At 43.2% G+C, this 19,938-nt stretch overlaps 1 protein-coding gene across 2 annotated transcripts in view; it reads left to right on the forward strand.

Annotated features, from left to right (window-relative positions):
- The first annotated feature begins 679 nt into the window (after window positions 1-679).
- Window positions 680-19,938, forward strand: part of MAST4 (microtubule associated serine/threonine kinase family member 4) — a 306,287-nt gene continuing 287,028 nt past the window's right edge. For both annotated transcript variants that reach the window (XM_072858736.1, XM_072858737.1), the window contains exon 1: window positions 680-743. The gene's annotated coding sequence lies outside the window, so the exon portion shown is untranslated. The remainder of the gene's footprint in view (window positions 744-19,938) is intronic.

The raw sequence follows: 19,938 nt of genomic DNA on the forward strand, positions 1-19,938 counted from the left end.
GCAGGCAGACCTAGCTCGCTGCCGCCCGCGAACCGCGCCGCCACCGGAGCCGCCGGGTCCCCGGGCGGCCCCCTCCCTTCCTTTCCCTTCTTTCCCTTTCCCTTTCCCTTTTCCCTTTCCCTTTCCCTTTCCCTTTCCCTTTTCCTCCCCTTTCCTTTCCCCTTTCCCTTTCCCTTTCCCTTTCCCTTTTCCCTTTTCCCTTTTCCCTTTCCCTTCTCCCTTCCCCTCCCCGCCCGTTACCTGCCACCCTCCCGCAGCGCCCCGCTCTGCTCCGCTCCGCCGCGGCGGGCCGGCCCGGGCCGGGCCCGCCCCCCCGCGCCATTGGCTCCGCCCGGCCCGGCCCGGCCCCGCCCCGCCCGCAGGCACCGCCCGCCGCCCGGGAGCGCGGTGCCCGGCCTGGCCCGCGGAGCGCTGCTGCCGCCGCGCCGCTGCGCTCTGCGGGGCGGGGAACCGCGGCTGCCGGCGGCCGGGCATGCGGGCGGCGCGGCTCTGAGCCCCCGGCCATGGCTGAGAAAGTTTCGGCGGCTCCGGAGCGGCCGCGGGGCGCCGGCCACGTCGGCTCCTCTTGCTCCGGCTCCTCCTCCGGCTCGGAAACTCTCTCCGAGGAGGGGGAGCCCGGCGGCGGCGAGGTGGCGGCGGCCCCCGGCGGGGCGGCGGCGGCGGGGAGGCTGCCGGGCGAGGAGCAGGCGAGCACCGGCGGGCGGGCGGAGGACGACGCTTCGCTGGAGGAGCGGGATGAGGAGGTGCGGGGGGCCGGGGCGGCGGCGCTTGCTTCTCCCGCCCGAGGCACCGCGGGCGCGCTGGGAGCCCCCGCCCGGGGCGTCCCGCCCGGAGCGGGCGGCGGAGGTGCCCCCGCGGCGGGGAGCAGCTTCGTGCCCACCTGGGTGCAGCCGCTTCGCGTCATCTCCCCTGCTAAAGCCGGGGCGTTCTTGTTCCCGCTCCCCCGGCTCTCGCCCCTTCTGGCTGCGATATTGAGGGTTTGGGGGTTTTGTATGGAGGGGGTATTTTTTGTTTTAAGAAACCTTGTTTTTTCTAGCGTGTCACCTTTGGATAGCGTTGCTCTAAAGCAAACTCTTCGGTGTCAGACGGAAGTGATGGGCAAGCCCCTAAACTACACTAATCCTCTTGGGAGAGCTAATGACAGGCTGTGGATTATGGAGGAGCTCTGTGGGTGATAGATCTGTAGCGTGACACGCGGATACGCGTGTTGTTCCCTTCCCTCCCCTCCTGGTCTAGCTGCAATACCTTCTAACGGCACTCTTAAAAACAAAACAAGACCCGCACTGTGTTACAGTGAAGTGACCCTTTTGTGTCTGAGACCGATTTTTTTTTTCTTGTTGCATGGTTCTCACTCCTTAAAGGTATTTCTTGCCCTGACCCCCAAACCAAGCGCATTGTTTTGTCTGGCTGCTGCGTACTTCGCCTCTGTACATAATCTCAATCTCTTGTATGCCTTCGCTGAGTGGCTGACTTGCCTTTTGTTGTGGTCAACTTTTTAATTTGCTCTTAGGTGGTATTTCTTTATTCTGTGCCTTTATGCGGCTGGATGTGCAAAGGTTTTTTTGGGAAAGCCTGGCGTTTTTAAAGGAATATCTGTGAAACGCTGGCTGAAGTTATTTGCGACTAGTTAAGCTGTGGTTGCCAGGAGTGATTCCCTCCAGAGTAATGGCTTGTTTATGTAGCTCCTGTTTTCCCCTTCATTCCCTGATGCCTCCTCTGTTGAATTGATACAACTGTAGGACAGCATGGTGAATTGGATCTAAATATAACTTTCTCTATCCCCTTCTTTTTTCTTTAAATACTCAAACTTGGACCAGCTCCCTGGTCTGTTTCAACTGCATGAGCCCACAAAGGATGGAATGTATTTAAAGCGAAGTGCATTTATGATAGTAGTAGAATGAATGTGGGTATATCCACATCATTTATCTTTTTTTATAGAGATGTGAACTTGCTTTATTCACTGAACTGAGTAGGAGCTCTGTAGCTGCTGTTAGCATGGTGCTCACTGGTAGGTAATTAATATACCCTGCTTCTCGGCAGGTCTTGTGCGTGTGGGCTGGGTGCTGTATGTACCACAACTATGTAGTGTCTAGTTGGTGTGGTGCTCAGTTGGTAAGCCTGCAGAAATACCGTGTAGAAGTACACAAAGGCTGTCTGTTCAGTTAGCTGAACTCACAGCTGCTGCAGACCAGTTAACTTCTGGTTAAGGCTTTTTATTTCTGTGTGTGCTTTGGAAATGAATTACAGGCGTTTTTTGAGTTGAAAGTATAGGGCAGGTAAGCCCAAAAAGAAGTCAACATTGCATTCATTGGAATTTGGAAATTCTATGTGGGCAATCTGATACCTCACCTGCAGTTAGTAATGCTAGAGGATACCAGCATAAACTAATTTTAACGTAGTGGGAAAGGTTGCTTAGAACATACAGCCTTCTTCCTTCCCCTTTATTCCCTTCTGCTAGATTCCTTTGTTATCTGAAACCAATCTTTTTTTTGTCTGTGTTTTTTGTGCTTTGGTTTTGCCCATCCTTCCATTTTGGTGTAGTCAGTGCTTGCAGCTGAACTCCTGCCTACCTGCAGAGCCGCCTGACAAATCGACCTGTATAATCATTTTTTTGTGCAAGGACACCACAGTGCATTAGAGTGCAGAAATAAATGAATGCATGTTAATTTAAAATAAGGGAGCATCTATGTTAATTGCACACTGAAACCTTTAAGGGTAGTGAAAAAAGGCAAGACTAAGGTCCAAGATGAATGTACAGATGATTTCAGACTTTCTTTACGTGCTGCCTGCCAAAAGTGTAACATTGAGAGAAGTGCTTGAACATACCACTTGCACATTGACATCCCATCTAATTACGGCCAAATAATGAAAATTTTGATGTTCTCTGCAACGTTCTGTTTCTGAGTTCTTTTGGTTTTGTGGATCCCCAGCGCTTGATCCTGCTCTTCCAGGGTTCATTTCTCCTCTTTCCCTATCCTTGTTCCTGTTGCCAGCGTAGCAGAATCTAGTGTTGTCATGGCTGTTCAGTATCCTTTAGACAGCAGTGAAACAGATTGTCCTGATACCTCTCTTGCTGCTACTTTAGCTGTCAGTAAAGTCTTTGAAGCCATGACATAAAATATTTTCAAACTAAAGCTATAAATGGGTAAATGGAAAACATGCATATTTTCCCATAGGTGTTACTACTTCATGCAGCGTTCCAGGAGAACTATTTATTCTCCTGTGGCATTGTATATGACATACTTGACAACTCTGATCTTGTCTCCTCCTAGACCTCTACTTTAGACTGAACAACCCCAGTGCCTTTAATCTTCCCTTATAGAGTGTGTTTCCAGACATCTGGTCGTTCTCATTGCTGTCTTGTGGACTCTTTCCAGCTGGTCACATCTGTCTTGAAGCATGACATCAAAAATGAGGATGCCATACTCAGATTTAGGCCTTGCCAGAGCTGACTATAACAGATTATTTCAGAGGTCTCTCAAGCAGTGTTACTGTTTACATAGCCCAGACTGCTCTTTTACAGTTTGTGGTCCGTTATGAGTTTTATGTCTTTTTCTGAAGAATGATGTGAACATTTCTACTCTACCAAAAAGAACAGTTCGTCTCCCTAGCTCAATGAAGGAAACTTAATGCTGCCACTTAGAGTAGGGCTGCTTCTTTTATGTCCAGAAATTAAATAGTAGAATTGAAAGCTTGATAACTCGTCTTCTGAGTATCGCATCTGAAAGAGTTAATTCTTGGAGGCGAATGGGGAAGGGAGTGTCAAGGTGGGAAGAGAAGGTACATCACTCCTTTTTTTTTTTTTTTTTCCTATTATCCTTACTTCATCCTACTGTTCTATAAACTTCACCTTAAAAAAAAATAATTATAAAATAACCAAAGAAAAGCATTCTCTCATTTCACGTAAGCAAAAAGAAATGATAGTTTACAAGTTTATGGCCATCAGTTACTAAAGTGTTTTTGATGTCTTACTCTGAGATCTTAGACATATGAGAATTAAACATGGCTTTAACTTCATGTGGGAAGTACTTAGCTTCTGGAACGTCAGTGTGTTGAAGTGCTGTGGATAGCAAACACCTGAAACTCAAATGAATTCAAGCAGATTATTTGCCTATGCTCTTGTGAGGCGAGTGGCTAATTGCTGACAGACGCAGGCAGGATGGGATTGCATGGTGAAGGGCACTCGAAGCAAACACTACATAGAGGATGGCTCACCCTTTCCTAACATAGCATGGTTGTTTAGCTTTTTAAGGATTATTCGGTATTCTCTTTAGAAGTCTTCATGTTGGAAGGAGTGTTTTCCAGACTGTCAGGGAAGGAGTCAAGGCTGGGCAACAGCATGTTTTCTTTTGTAATCTGGCTGCTTCTACAGTCTGTGGGTAGTCAGTGCCAGACTGGGATTATGGGGAAAGGGATAAATGCAAAAAACCCCAGGGTTCTCCCATTTTCCTTTCTGTTGTGTTTCTACCTTCTCTACACTAGTTTTCCTTTTGGCAAAAAAAGTGACTGTGAACAGGAAACATGTTTTATGAGGTTTATTGAGGCAAATGGTGCCAAATATAATTGGCTGCATTAGCTTCTCTCATTCAAAATGTTTTACAGTCTTTCAGTCCAGCATGGGGTATGCTTTTTTTGATGGTGGCTTCCAAATCTTAGTGTTTTACAGGGCAGGTGAGAGCTCACTTGGGTTAATCATGTTTCTTAAAAAGAGGATGGGGACAAGCTACGGATTCCTTGCCTACATCGGTAATCTCAAGGATCTGAAGGTGAAATTGTGTGCCTTGGAGTTGTCTGTGTTTTCCATCTCTGTCAGCTGACCCACCGAAAGAGCTTATTTTTCTATAAACCTTGTCACAGCGACTGGGAATATGCATTGCTTACCAGAGCAGATTAGCAAGCCAAGGAGGATCAGTAGTCTTTCAGAGAGAATAATACTTTGTCATATAGCACAGTGGTCTTGCTTGGAAATGGATCCAAAAGCTTCTGAACTTGTCAGTGTCTTCCGAATTACCACAGGGAGTCCTCTTCATTGTTTTAGATGCTTTCAAAAACACCTTAAACAAAACCACCCGCAAAAAAAAGGGGGGGAAAATATGGTATTTCATTCTCAAATAATTTCAGTTCTTCCTCTGTAAGTTAAATGATTGGTACTGAAGGGGCTATCAGAGTTGATAAGAGTTGATCCTGTGTTGAAAAGATGATGAGCAACATGAAAAGACAGGATTTCTCATGAAAAATGTCCACTGACCTTTGAAGTTGATTATTCTACGTTTTCTTTTACTCTCTAGTTGATGTGTGTCATGTATTAAAAAAGATACTTCACTGCACAGAGTGAGAAGTACAAAAGCTTTTTCTGTTGCTTTTAACTCTTAACCTGAATCTGCCTTCTTGCTGTTTATGTTGCAATCCGTTGTGGCTTCAGGAGAACTGTATGGTGGGAATTAATTACTGGGAAGCTAAGATTCTGTCATGAAAGTACTCATAGCAAGGTGAAGAGGGTGGTAAAGAAAGTATTGCTCTAAAAGCTGCTCTTTCACACATTTGTCTGTAAGCATATGTTCACTAGAGAGCTGCAGTACCTCCAGCATTACAGATTATCTGCCAGATCTTCACCCCAACAAAGTTGTCGTGTAATTTGGGGGAGGGGTGGAGATCAAAATGCTTTGGGATAAAGTAAGCAAAGAGTGTGTGAAGTGATGGCAATGTTTACATGTGCATCCATGTTTAATGGAGATGGTGGTAGTTCTGTCAAAATGTCACTGTGACCTAACTAGTAGTAATGTTTTTGTTACCTTTCTCTTTCCCCTCCTGCTTATCCTGCTGAAGTACTAACCATGGGGCATGCTTAGGCCATGTGGGAGATACCGTAGATAAATTTTTATTTTAATTGTTTCAGACTTTGTCTCTGACAGTGATGGATCATTCCCTGTTGTAGCACACCCTGATTGTTACAGCTACCTAAAGATGAATGGCCTAATTGCTAGAGTGTGATCCTTAGATCATACTAAGACATAGTAATGCAGTCATAAAATGTATATTTCTCAGGGTTAAAATAATTGCAGTGGGATTAAATAAACACTTATCTAGCCTAGAGCAGCCACAAAACTGTTCTTGTCACGTGAGCCAGAGAAACGGCTTTGCTTTTGGTTTTTAGGTGTTTGTGATGTTACCTATAAAGTTAAATACTTTATGCTTTAAGTCTGTAGGGCTGTCTCAACAGTCACGTAAAACACTTTCTTGATTTGCTTTTAGTATGAAAAAAAGTATGTTTGTCTCCTACTTTAAACTTTCTGCGTGCAGGATAGGCCTTTAAGGTGCATGCTGCTAGGCACCCTTATTATCTCGGGCGTGCACTGGGACAAGGAGAGACACACGTGGTTGAGAGCTTTATCTAATACAGCTGTGTGCTGTTGCCTGAGGTTTTAGATTATCTGTACAATAGTAATGTTTGCAGCTCTTTGGAGCTTCTTTTCAAGACATTTGGTGGGTATAAATAAGCCTATAACTAGAGCATCTCCCTTCCCACTTGGAATAAGTGAGAGCTGAAGAAGCAGATTCATACATTGAGTTGCGTATCTGTGTTCATGTGCCAGAACTATTTAGATACTTAAAATCCTCCTGGAAGGAGATGGGTGAGGATCTGATAATTACAGTCTTCAGAATTTGAATCCATTTGCAAAAATGGTTGAGTGGGCCTTTTGCACCCTTTAAATTTTACAGGCAGGAGGACATAGTCCTGAGGCTAATCTTCAGGATCCCTTGGCATTTGTATGCTCAACTGTAAAAAAAAAAAAAAAAAAAAAAAAAAAAAAGTAGAGAAACATATTTTGTGAAAAGCTGCAGCTCTGTAGAAGGAGGACAGCCTAAGTCCAGCATAGTCCACTGCCTTTGACAGCATTTTGGCTAGATGTAAGCTGCTTTGAGCTGCGTGTCAGTTAACATAACAATGTGGCACTACTCTTGTACTATGAGGAAGCTCCATATGATGGGGCTGCTCTGCTAGTAGTAACAGCTTGTGTAAAGTTGAGTTTACACAAAGGGATAAAAGAGTCCTAGGTCTTGAGGCATAAAATACGAGCACTGTCAAGTGCAGTGCAAGTGAGAAGATGCCCGAGCTAGTGAGATAGCAGCTAGATAGCCTTTTACTGTGACAGTCCATGTAATGGGGTAACTTTCCCCTTGGTTTTGTTAAATATTATGCACTCTCTCCACCCACCCCCAAAGCATAACTGGGATCTCAAAGATTGCCATGCTGAAGCATTAATACATGTCAATTACTTGGTTTCTGATCTTGCTATTTGGGTTACCCAGAGCTGGCAAACATTAACCAGCAATGCTGTTCTGTACAAGACATGAGAAGAAGCTATTTACCCTTATTTTAGAGGCAAAAATCTGAAATGTAGAATTTGGGGACTTATGAAAAGGGGTGTGATGAATCTGAGAAGATTAGTAATGTGAACAAAGTCCTTAAAGTTTTCTGTTAAAGCTTCCTTAGGCAGAATTGCTCTGACACCAGGCTGAAGGTTTTCTCTTATACCCAATACAGTGAAGCAGATGCCTGTTACTATGATCTTCAGTGAGGCAGGCTCTGCCTGTTCTGCTGCTGGGTTGGGAAATGACCTGTTCAGGCTCTGACTTGAGAGAAATACTAGTCTTTTTAATAGCTTGATGAGTGAAAGAGGAAAGGATGAAGAACAAATAATCTTTGGGTTTTTTGTTTTGTTTCTGTTGTTGTTGTTTTTTGTATGGTACCAAGCACAGCAGCATTTTAGCTTGTTTTGGGAGCTTCTCAGTGTTACGGTATCACAAATGGTACTGTGCTTGCTATTGCTAAGCCCCTTTAAAAACAGTGATGTGGGCTTTAAATACTCTGCAGCCCAACCCTCCCCAAATTTTTATCATTTATTGCTTCAGCCTTCAGATTTGTGCTTTTTCAGCTCTTCTCTTGCAGATGTGGAGTTTAAAATTCTTTTTGAAATAAAGTTTTAATAGTTGGGTGGTATTGGTTTTTAAGACATATGACTGATGAGAGACTTGTGCTTAAAGTCATGAAATGCTGGTATGTCTTTCTGCAATGATAGAGGGGAAGGAAAAAAGATGCAGGTACTTGAGGACAAGCTAGATGAAAAGATGAAAAACATGGGGGAGTAGTGGCAAACAAACTCCACTTTGAAATCAAGCCAGGAACCTGTCTTAGCTTTTGGCTTACTGAGCCAAGTGAAGTTTTACTCATCCTTTCATAGCTGAAAGGGATGCTCTCATCAGACTTCCCAGCTGCAAGACTGTCCTGCTCCAGCCAGGGAGAAGTGGGATGAATACCTTGCCCTCCTGTACAAATGTAATTAAGCTGATGAATTTGTGCCGTTCAGAGGTGAATTACAAGTATGTCAAGGGTTAAAGCTCAAGTGTTCTGCTGTATAGATAGCCTGGTAGCCTTTGCCACAGGTTTCTTTACTGAGTGCCTCTACATTTAAGGTGTGAACCAGGGATGGATGCAATACTTACTTCTTTCTTAACCGGTATCACCTACAGTCTTGAACTTGAAAAAGAGGAAATTTTTTTGCTTTTCTGATCAAACAGCTCTGGAAGTGACTTTCAGGAGAAGCAAAAAAAGAAAGAAGCCACGTGCAAGCTACAAAAACCTCTTCCAAAATTAAGTGTGGATTAAAATAACTGATTATAGGATGGCAACCTGTATAGCCAAGAAAGATGAATTCCCTATTGCCTGGCAGAGAAACTTGTGTATTAGGCACATTTTGCAATGTTTTATTGTAACAACAGTGTATACATCAATATATCCTTTTTATTTTTATCTATTTAATTCCTAGAGGGTAGTGCTTATATGCTGAGTGACAAACTTCCTTTGTGAGGCCCTGCTGCCATGCTAGTGGGACTATATAATTAATTGCACCTGGACTATTAATGATCCCATTGTTTTTAATAGCCTTGCAATCCTGAGGAAGAGAGCTGTGCATGAATGGAGCAGATGAACTACTGCACTAAACTGCTAATTTGATTTTCATTGTTACCTCAGGAAACTTTTACTAGAATGTAATAATGCTTGTAGCTATGGCTCAGTGGATGCTTTCATTGTAAAGTTGTTAATTTAGGCCACATAACAAAAGCATCTCAGATGTCTTTCATGCTGTGTTTCAGGTTTTGTGCATAGTACATGACAGGAAAGGGCAGGGCAAAATGTGCCTGATATATTTTGTTCTGAGCTAGCCAACAGAATAGATTGTTTACAAGAAGTCACAGGGAAAACCTTTAGCTCAATTGGGTCTTTATAGTTTTGATAAGTAGATGGACTAATGTAAACATTCTGGATGTGTTTTAACCTGTTATCAGTGGTTCCTTCCCCTTCCCGTTTGTTCAAATACTGGTGGTGTTAACACATTACACCACTGGAGACCATGTTCCAAAGTTAAAGGTGCCATTGATTTCCTTGGGGCAGCTCTGCAGTAAGCAGACTACTGCATATTGAATTTGCTGTACATGCTTTTAGAAAATGTGGGTCTAAATTACAGACTGATTAGCTGAAACAGCAAGGAGGTAAACTTGAGCATATCACTTATTGGTCATTGCGGAGCAGTGACAGTCATTGACTTTCTTGAGTTTCATTGAGTTCTTGTTTGCTGAACCACAGACTCTGTATTGGAATTAAAGTGTGGGCTCAGGGTTGCACTGAATTCTGCTGAGAGCGCGTATATTCGCTCACACTGACTACGTATTAAGATAGTTAGTTGCATGGCATCTCGTCTTCTCATAAAGAAGACATGAGTTAAAGAATATCGGTAGTGGTTTACAATGCTATCACTCTATGCTGAGTATTACCTTCCCTCCTGGCACCTGTTTTTGTGGTCTCCCCTGGTTTGCTTCCATCCAAACTCAGCATGCTTAGTTTTAAATTCTCATCAGAGGTAATAACTCGTGGCTGAAAATTGAAGCAACTGAAACTTTAAGGGTTACATTCAGGCAGCAGTGGTCCTACAGTTAAAGTAGGAGAGTTACAGGTAGGGTAAGGGTGTGAAAAAGGAGGAGGAGGAGAGAGGTTTGGTTAAGGTGTAATGATGTGCACTAGGGGAAAACCTTCTTCACAGTGTTCAATATCCTTTTTGGTTCTAAGTATGTTACTCTTAGCATTGTGTTAACAGGGCCATTAGACACAAAATGAAGGAAGTAGTATGTTAAAAATATGTAAAAACTTATAACCACACCATCAGGCACTTTGGGTGTACGCACTTTAGGTGAGGGTGAGGAAAAGTACATCTGAACTTTGATATGCCAGTAACCACTCAAACAGCTGGGAGGTGCAAGCCCTGCTGTTACAGCCCTGCATTACCTCACCTGCATGCTTCCTAAGAGAGCAGGTGTGCCAGGAGCTGTGGCATTGTACCTTGTGCACAACAGAGGAATAGCCTCACAGCTATATGCGCCCTGGTGACTTACAAGCAGGTAGAGACAGGTTTTATAGCTGTAGGAGCTAAAGCACTTCCATTTTAGGTCTGCTTTCCCAATATGACGCTCATAAGTAGTGTTTTTTGGCATGGTAATTAAATCAAGAAAAAAGTAAATTGCAGAAGCTGCAGATGACAAATGTAGATATATTAAGTCATAGACCTGTCACTGGAAAACAAAGGCAGAATGGGAATTAGCAAACTAATCATCTCTGAGGACCTGGGCTCTAATCCAGGACAAGTTGGGAACGTTTTTTAAAGTAAGTGTGTGCTAGTGTCTTGCCTGTAGCTAGTTGCAGTTACTGAAACCTTGCATGCTTTTTGAATTTCTTTTAAACAAAACCCCCTGTTATTGTTGTAAACAAATTACTTTAATGCTAGTGATCTACTCATAATTACATTAATGCCTTTCCTTTAATTCTTTCCATATGGGAGCTTTAATAAATTGTGTTGCAGAAAAGTTATTTTGACATTAAAAGTTCTTGTGTGCAGCTTCTGGAAAAAGGATCCTACAGTTGTCTGAGCCTCATATGAAGAAAGACTTTTCACAGAAATCTCGTTCCTACAAAACGAACGAGGCAGCAGAGAGAGCCTTGCCTATGTAAGTAAGTAGCACAATCCAAGGGGAATGGATTTGCGGGGTGAAATGGCTGGTGTTGAGGACAGTGTTCACCTTGTATGTGTTTCAGGGGAACTGACTTCAGACCAGCTCTAGTCTGATCTCAAGGGGCAATGAGCTGGTATGCTGCCAGTTGTGCAGGAGCTGGGTATGCTTCAGGGCTTGTCAGAAGGGCGGTAGGAGCCTTGCTGGCTTGGGCACTGATGGTGTTGCCCCCAGATCAGCCCAGTTTAGCCACCTGAAGTTCTTGGTCGGTGCCTGGCCAGGTTTTTCTAGTATGCGTTGAGCTTCATGCAGCTGTTAATTCAGGAACTGTTTTTTTCTGGATAAGCTTAAGTCGAGTGTGTCTGCAAGAGCTGCAGTTGCAGCTTTGGTTACACTGTAAACATAAAATCATTTCAGTTGAAATTTCTGGCTGGGTGTGGTGTTCTTCATTAGTTGTGAAATCCTCTGTCCTCATTGATTATTGTTGAGGTAATGTGCTTCCATGAGAGAATTAACAGGTGGTTGGTGTGTTAATCCTTTCTGTTTAGATTTGAGTTTAGTAATCCACCTCCTAGATGTCTTGCCTGTCTCTGCCAGGCTGGCCTGCCAGCCTAAGGCTGTGATTTCTGTCTGCCTTAATTTTTTTGAATAGGAACTTTCTTCCTACATGCAGTTACTCCTTGGCAGCTTCTTCCCTATGTTTAGGTATAGTTGCTTCTAAACAGATTTGCCTGTCTCCTAGGAGACAAAGCAGTAGCATTGCGCATGATTTTAATCCTTAAAGATGTTATATGTACATAAATAAACATGGAGAAAATACACTCTTCCCTATACTTCAGGGCGTGTGGGCAAGTAGAATGGCTTGGCCTGTTTTAGTCTCTGATGGTACTGCTAACAGATGCCTCCTACAGTTTGGTATTGATAACTCTGCAATGTCTGTACTTGTTCAGATAGCATCCAGATAAAGCCAGTTAAGCTGCTTAAATAAACCAAGGCATTCCCATAACAATAGATGTTTGTTTAATCTAAATATAAAGCTAGCTCCCAAGGTTTAAGGACTCCACTGAAACCATGCAGTTTTTGCAGAAACCATGTGTGTACGAGATATTTGGTCTTCAGTGGGTTAATGGTACTTGCGTACCAGAAACCTTCAGAAGATTCTTGAATTTGTTTTTAATATTACAGAGCGTATATTGGCAGAAGTTATGCATAAAAATGTATAGCTGTATTCATTTCCTTTAGTGTTAGGACAATTATGACTCTTCTCTTCCTGCAAGATTTTTATAAGCATAAACAAACACATTTTTTAAAGATCCAAGTAATCTAAATAAAAGTGGGGGGGGGATTAACTATGAAGGCTTTTTCTTAGAGATCTAGCACTTAAAATAACTCCGGTGACCGCGTTCACAGGTGATGTGGTGGAAGGCCTTCTGAAGTCTCCAAGAGGTGTCCTATACGTTGCTGATCACTTCAGCACAGCTCCTGGGTGTTTGGAGTTGTAGCACAGCACTATACAACTAACCACTAAAGCACTTGGAGAGTTTTTGTAATCAGACTTTATCAAAACTATCATTGTCCATTTTACTATATTGTGCTCATCATGCATTGCTTGAATGCTCTTATCCAGTGGCAATTATCCTGTAAGTGTTTTTATGTGGATAAGCAGACATGAAATGTAAGCCCATGTAAAATGTCATGAGGCAAAACCAGTGTTAGATGTAGATTAACAGCTGAGTCAAGCCTTCATTACTTGGCTCTTGGTTACATGGAGATGTTTTTGAGGTGGTGTTTTTGAGGCTTTGTTGAATCTGGCTGAAGTTGTCAAAAGAAATCAGGTTCTGTTTTTCCTCTCTGCTTCCCTAGCCTGTGCCATTTGTGACTGAAGGGTGGCTTTGCAGAGTCCGGTCTCGATGGCTGCAGGCCCAGTTTGCTGAGAGTGTCTATAAACAAAAATAAAAATCTGTCTTGCCTTGCAAAATGGTGAGCTGTCTGCTTTCCTCGGCTCTCTAAAGCTGGAATCCAGGTTTGGTGCTCATGAACACCTGTGTAAATCCATCGTATTTCGTGTGGTTCAGTAAGTGCGTCTTTTCTCAGTTAAGTCCTTGTCAGATGTTGTTGTTTCCCTGCAGCAAGTGCAGTTGTACTGGGTGCGGGTGGCCAGGCGGATGGGGGTGTCCTCTGTGAGGGGAGGCCGGGGGTGTCCTGTGCCAGCCGGCTCCGGTGGACCCACCGCAGGGCACAGCTGAGCCCCTCGGCCAAGATGGTGGCACCTTGGGGAAAGCGTATTTAAGAAAGGGCAAACTGCTGGATGGCAGTGGGGAATGTAGAGGAAAAAAGTGTGAGAAACAGCCTTGCGAACAGGAAGGTGGGAGGAGGAGGGAGAGAAGGTGCTCCAGGCACCAGAGCAGAGATTCCCTGGAGGAGACCACACTGGAGCAGATATCCACGCTGCAGCCCATGGAGGACCCTGGGTGGGGGCAGGTGGATGTTTGCTGCAGTCTATGGAGAGCCCATGCCGGAGCACATTTATCCTGAAGGACTGCAGCGTGTGGAGGGGATCCGTGCTGGAGCAGTTCGTGAAGGACTGTGCCCCGTGGGAAGGACCCACGCTGGAGCAGAGGAAGAGTGTGAGGAGGAAGGAGTGGCAGAGAAGAGCAGTTACGCTCCGATTCCAACCTCCATTCCCCGTCCCCCTGTGCTGCTTGGGCGGTAAGAGGTAGAGGAGTTGGGGATGAAGGAGTGAAGTTGAGCTTGGGAAAAGGGAAGGGGTGGTTTTAATTAGTCTTTGTTTCTCACTAGCCAACTCTATTTTAATTGGCAATAAATTAAATTAATTTTCCCCAAGTTGAGCTCGTTTTGCTTGTGATGGTAATTGGTAAGGGATCTCCCTGTCTTTATCTTGACTCATGAGCTTTTCCATCTTATTTTCTCCCCATCCTGTTGAGGAGGGGGAGTGAGAGAGCCACTGGGTGGGTGGCTGGCAGCTGGCCAAGGCTACCACAGTCCTTCATTTATGTATATAATGCATTTCAAAAACTTTCTAAAAGGAAATTGTCTGAAAAATACTTGTTACATGTGTTTAGGTAAATGTAGCTCCATGCACTTTTAGCTGACACTGGTTGGCAGCTGGAACTCTGCTCAGTTTGCACGTTAATTTTTTTATTTCCTGAATGCAGCTCTATAAGCTCATTCTGCATTTACAGTTAAGTGCATTTAACACTTCAAATATCACCTCTGGTAATGGATGTTGGCTTCTCTGATGCTGGCTCTTGACTTCTCAGCTATGAGCTTACTTTTTCTCTGAATGTGCCTGGTGGTCTTGCCATGTAACAAGGACTAGAAATTAATTTAAACGTGTAGTAATATCTGCATACCTTATGAACAGTAGAGGTGAAACGAGGTGTTGTCTTGTCTGCAGAGCTGTTGGAAGTGGACGTTGATGTTGGTTTCCAAATGAACCCAGCTCTTCCATTGGAATATGGAGTGGGTCCGTAAGTGTTTGGTTTTTTGCAATAGGTATGCAATCATGTTGTTGCTCCTTTGGGGAAAAGCTGTGCATGATTTCTTTATGCAACAGTATTTTTAGAAGGTCACTCAAGTTGTGCGTAAAATGTTTTTCTAGCTTTTTTCCCCCTGAAGTCCCTGAATGTATATAGGGAGGTGAGTACTGCTGCTGAGGTCTGTAGAGCTGAACATAAGTGGGTTCAGGTACAGAGCTTTAACAGCTACCCCTGTAGTGCTACAGGGTATGTATATCTGTCAGTTGTCATCTCATAAGAAGAAAAATCTGTCACTTGAAAACTGGCAAGTGTAAACAGTAACATTGATACTGATTTCATAATATAAAGAGTTACATCTGAACTGTGTGCATCTCCAGAGTGGGTTTACTGTGTGGAAGGTAAGACTGTTTGATTTTATTTAGGGAGAAGATAAAATAAGTCTATGAAGAAGATGGAATACTTAACCCAATTTTTTCAGGCTCTCTTTTAATTTATCTGACACGATCTACTCTCCCAGTTACTACTGCTCTCTCTTTGTTCATGTAGGTAGAGGTGTAACTTCTTTTTCTACTGAGAGAGGACAAGATTAGGTTAGTAAATGGAGTCAGTTGAGAAGTCTTTAAAAATCAAGTCAGTATTTATAGTGTACCCTATTACTTCAACAAATATTTTTGTAAAAATATGTAGAATTTTGTCAAAGGGGGATGTTCTAAGTATCTTAAGAGTAGGAGCATGAGGCAGGGGAACATAGCATTAATCAAAACTTTTTTTTTTACAATATTTTTAGCTTTATGAAGAAAGATTGCCAAGAAAAAGCCTTTAATAAGGAAAAAGTTGAGGGTTTGTCTGTTCTGATGCTGGATTCACCGGTCATTGAGTTGCCCAGAGTTTAAAACCTTTTTGTCATCTTAAATCAATCAGTCTTTTTAATTAATAGTTGTGTGTGAGTTTAGGATTTGAGTTGCATGGAGGCTGGAATCATGCTGTTACTTTATATGAAAGACTGAAAATTCCAGGACTAATTGGATTAAGGTATTTTTTTCCCCAACAGGTGCGCTCTCAGGAAAGGCATAAGAAACCCATTGCTTTTTCCCTTGTTCTGTTGATTATAAAATGGGCTGTCTGCAGAAGGGCGGGGGCAGGTTTGAGAGAATATTGCACTGGTAAGCTAAGGGACCCGCAGTGCGGCACCAGTGCTGAGGTTATCTGTGGTGGTGTGCAGCCCACTGGCCTGAGATTGTCCAGTTTGATGGCTCAATTCCATGTTCATGTGGCATGATGAATATATGTGGCCATGCACCTGGAGTTGTGATTTGCTGCCTTCATTTTGTTACTCTGCGTGTGCCTAGCTTCGGCCTTGAGCGCCTACTAGCATGACTGATTTATCAGCTGTGTTATGGCCCTGGTATAGGTTTAAGACTGTACAGAATTGGTTTTATAGAGTACTTTCCAGGCTTTTTTCTCCCCCATATTTTTAGTTTATTTTCCCCAAACTAGTTGTTGCTACTTTTCTCTTCTGTGGGTGGTGGTTCTTGCCTTAGTTCAGCCACCAATGCGTGTTGCTGTAGAAGAATCATGTAAGGTCTTTTCTAAGCAATACAATTCTTGTAATGAGGTTTCTGTTCGAGGTGTGTGTTCAGTTGGAGGCTGAAGTTGAATGTCTTTGTTTAGAAGATATTGTACAGGTGAAGAGGTTTTGCAAGCGAAGTAAGAGGTAGCCTGGCTACTTAAAAACAGGGAGGAAAAAGAATAGTTGGCTTATTTGCATTGGCCTAATTTAATGATTTCCACAGAACACTGCTACTTTATCTGCAATGTCAGTAGCGAGTTCTCGCATATATACCCATAAAGTAGATCTTTGACCAGAAGAAATGCTGGAGCTAGTAGACATTTTGCTTTCAAACTGTTTAAAGCTGTGTGTCTGTGTGTGTGTACCAATGACCTGAAAAAAGCCAAAGCATGGGATTCTGAAGAGGGTTGTGGGTTTTGCTTGTTGGGTTTGGGTTGTTTTGGTTAATTTTTGGAGCTATCTTGTGCACTGTGCAACTACTTTCCAGGATGTGGATTAGCATAACACCTCTGTATTAGTCATTTCATCTGCTAAAGAGCTGCCATGCATACAAGTCTTTTCATAGTGGCATTACACTTCTAGGGAGACCTTGTTCATTCTCCTGTAGTCTCAGTCTGGATCAAAACACTTTCTCCTTTCTGTCTAGCAGTAGTTTTGTGGTGTGTAGACCATGGAGGAATGCATTAATTATCTATATTCTCTGTGCTACAAGAGGATGATGGATTTTGAATGCAAGTCAGTTGAGTTTTAGTTCTTGGTAACAATACAGATGTTGAAATCGATGCTGCTATTTTTTTTCCTCTCACAAGTTATGCTTTCATTGAAAAGAGGGCATAGGAGAGCATAGAAAACTACTGATCAAAATTTGTTGGCAGCTAATAACTATTTTTCTTCAGTTAATGCAGTTGAGGAAGGCTCCTGAGGAAGGGTCAGTTGATACTAATAATCTAAATGTAACATCCAAATTCTTTAGCGTACCAGGTGGAGTACCTATCTTGTTACTGTAAGGACATAGTGTTCTTGGGAATAAGAATGACATATGGTAAGAAAGCATGTGCACTGAAAGTCCACTGCATGAATGGTATTATGCTGACCCCAAACAGTGACATTGGTGGGCTGCTCCTGCAAGAACCTACTGAAGTAACCTTTGCTACTGCTGCGTACCAGCACTCTGGTACTGCTGCTACTTTGGGTTTCTGTTACTTGAAGATTATTTGCTATTGTAACTGTTTTTTTGACTGCAAGAGTTAAAAAGGGAAGAGGGATTTTATGTCACCTAAGTGCAGGAGTTCCCAGAGTTCTCTTGCAAGGATTGTTGGCTGGATATCTGTGCAGTGGCCTCAAGACTGTCAGAAGAAAGGGAAAGTAGTTTGCACAGTTTCATCTGTTCGAGCTGTTTCTAGTTCCGGAGACACTTTGTTTATTTGAGACATTGGGCATCTGTCAAGCTGTTCTGGTTTCAGCTGGGATAGAGTTAATTTTCTTCCTAGTAGCTGGTATAGTGCTGTGTTTTGGATTTAATATGGGAATAATGTGATAACACACTGGTGGTTTAGTTGTTGCTCAGTAATGCTTACACTGGTCAAGGACTTTTCAGCTTCCCAGGCTCTGCCAGGCGCACAAGGAGCTGGGAGCGGGCACAGCTGGGACAGCTGACCCCAACTGGCCAAAGGAATATTCCATACCATATGTTGTCATGCTCAGCACATAAAGTGGGGGGGTTGGCTGGGGGGCAGTGATCACTGCTCAGGGACTGGCTGGGCATCGGTCAGTGGGTGGTGAGCAATTGCATTGTGCATCACTTGTTTTGTACATTCTATTATTATTATTATTATTATTATTATTTTCTCTCCCTCTGCTGTCTTATTAAACTGTCTTTATCTTAACCCGTGGTTTTTAGTTTTTTTCCCAATTCTCTCCCTCATCCCATGGAAGGGGGGAGGGTGAGCGAGCGGCTGTGTGGTGCTTAGTTGCTGACTGGATTTAAACCACGACACAAGCCAACAGCTGAACTGAAGACTTTTCCAGGAACTTCTCTTTTGCATTGCAAAGAGAATACCTGTAAAAGAAGGGGGGGGGGGGGGGGGCAGCTTATAAAATTTCTGAGTTCTCAGCTTGATTACCTTGCTAAATTTAGTCTCACCATTTGAGAAGGTATATTGATTCCCACTGACTGACTTTGAGCTTTTGCTTTTCTTCCTGTATGTCTGTTCCCTGCCTGCCCAAATACATTAGTTGTTTTCTTTTTTTAGTTGTCTTTATTCTGTATCCTCAGATTAAGAGTCGCCCAGTATGTATGTCACCTGAGGTTTAGAATGGTGGTACTTGTCTCCTTATATGCACACTGAAGGGTAGTGTATGGCTGTGTGTGGAATGCATGTTTCAGCATTGCTGTTTATCTAACAAATGGTAAGTGTGCAAACTTCACAGTGGGGCCAAACTGCTATTTGTGCAAACTGCTGCCATCTGTTCTACGCCTAGTGCTAACCTCTTTTCATAAAGCACTTAGTGGTGCACCTAAGCAGATGGAACAGCTTCACATGCGTTCATATGCATGGCTGGCTAATGGCACAGTGATATTCCTGGAATAAAACTCTCTAATCGTCTGCTTCTGGTGAAATATGCAAAGTTGTCTCTTGCCTCACCACAGACAAGAATTCTTAAAATGAATTAACATTTGAAGTTAAAAAGCCTTGGGACAGGTTCCTACCCTATGATTACCTAAGAGAACTGAGCCAGATTGCAGCGTTGTGGATTCGTCTCAATAATCAGACTACTTTATCTGAGATGTTGTGGTTCAGATTGTCTACCCCTTGGTGAGATAGTGATTGACAAGAAAATTGAAGATGGCACTACATTTCCAGGGTGGACAGGGTAGCTAGATTCAGAAAAGTGGAAGAAAAAGGAATTTCTTTGATCTCTCCTGTCTTTACAACAAACCTGTTGTGAATGCTGCTTAGAAATTCAAGTTCAGGTTTTGGAGGGCTCATGAATGCATGTGAAAACCGTGGAGTTTGGAAACGTGATTAATCTCTGCATAGCATCCCACTCTCTAATTTTAAGATTTGCAGTGTGTATCCTGGTAGGCAGAACCACTCTAGTGGAGCCTCTGCTGTACAGAGGAAGTTGAACTATGGACAGCGTGTCGTTAATGTGTTATTAGCGTACCGCCTGACAGTAATGGTGATGGCCCAGCATGTCCAGGCTGTGACCAGTAATTACAGCCTTAGAGGTGATAAAGTCTCTACTGGATATTCAATTTCCCTGCATGTGTGTGTTGGAGAGGTGTGTGATAAACTTGCAGGACCTTGCTTCCCACTGACTTCCAGGATAACTTTCCAAATGAAAGCAGAAAATATATTGCATCTAACCTCCTATTATGTTGTTCATCACAGCCTGCTGCAGATATAGGCGCAAATTTCTGTTCATCTTTCAGGCTTCTAGCTGATTAGAGGTGCCATGACCAGAAACTTCATTCAGACTTGGTAACATCTAAGTTGACATGCAGGGATTTCAAGTCTGGATGGGAGCATGCTTTGGATCAGGTACAGACAGATTATGCAAGTACAGGCATTAGGCTGGTATTGGATCAGTGAAGGAGAAACTGATTTTTAAATGCTGTAAGGGCTTTAAACTAGAAGATTGTAAACATGCATAGATGTGCCTGTTGAAAAGACTCAGTCCCATATGGCCCTATGAAGCAATTTATGCTGACAAGATTTTAAAGCCATAATTACTTTCCTTTTATACTGGGGAAGAGGAGGGTCAAGAAAGCATGGTTAGAACCCAATAATTGATTTTTATAGA

Source organism: Ciconia boyciana, chromosome 4 (genome assembly GCF_034638445.1).
Source record: "Ciconia boyciana chromosome 4, ASM3463844v1, whole genome shotgun sequence".
Lineage (NCBI taxonomy): Eukaryota > Metazoa > Chordata > Aves > Ciconiiformes > Ciconiidae > Ciconia > Ciconia boyciana.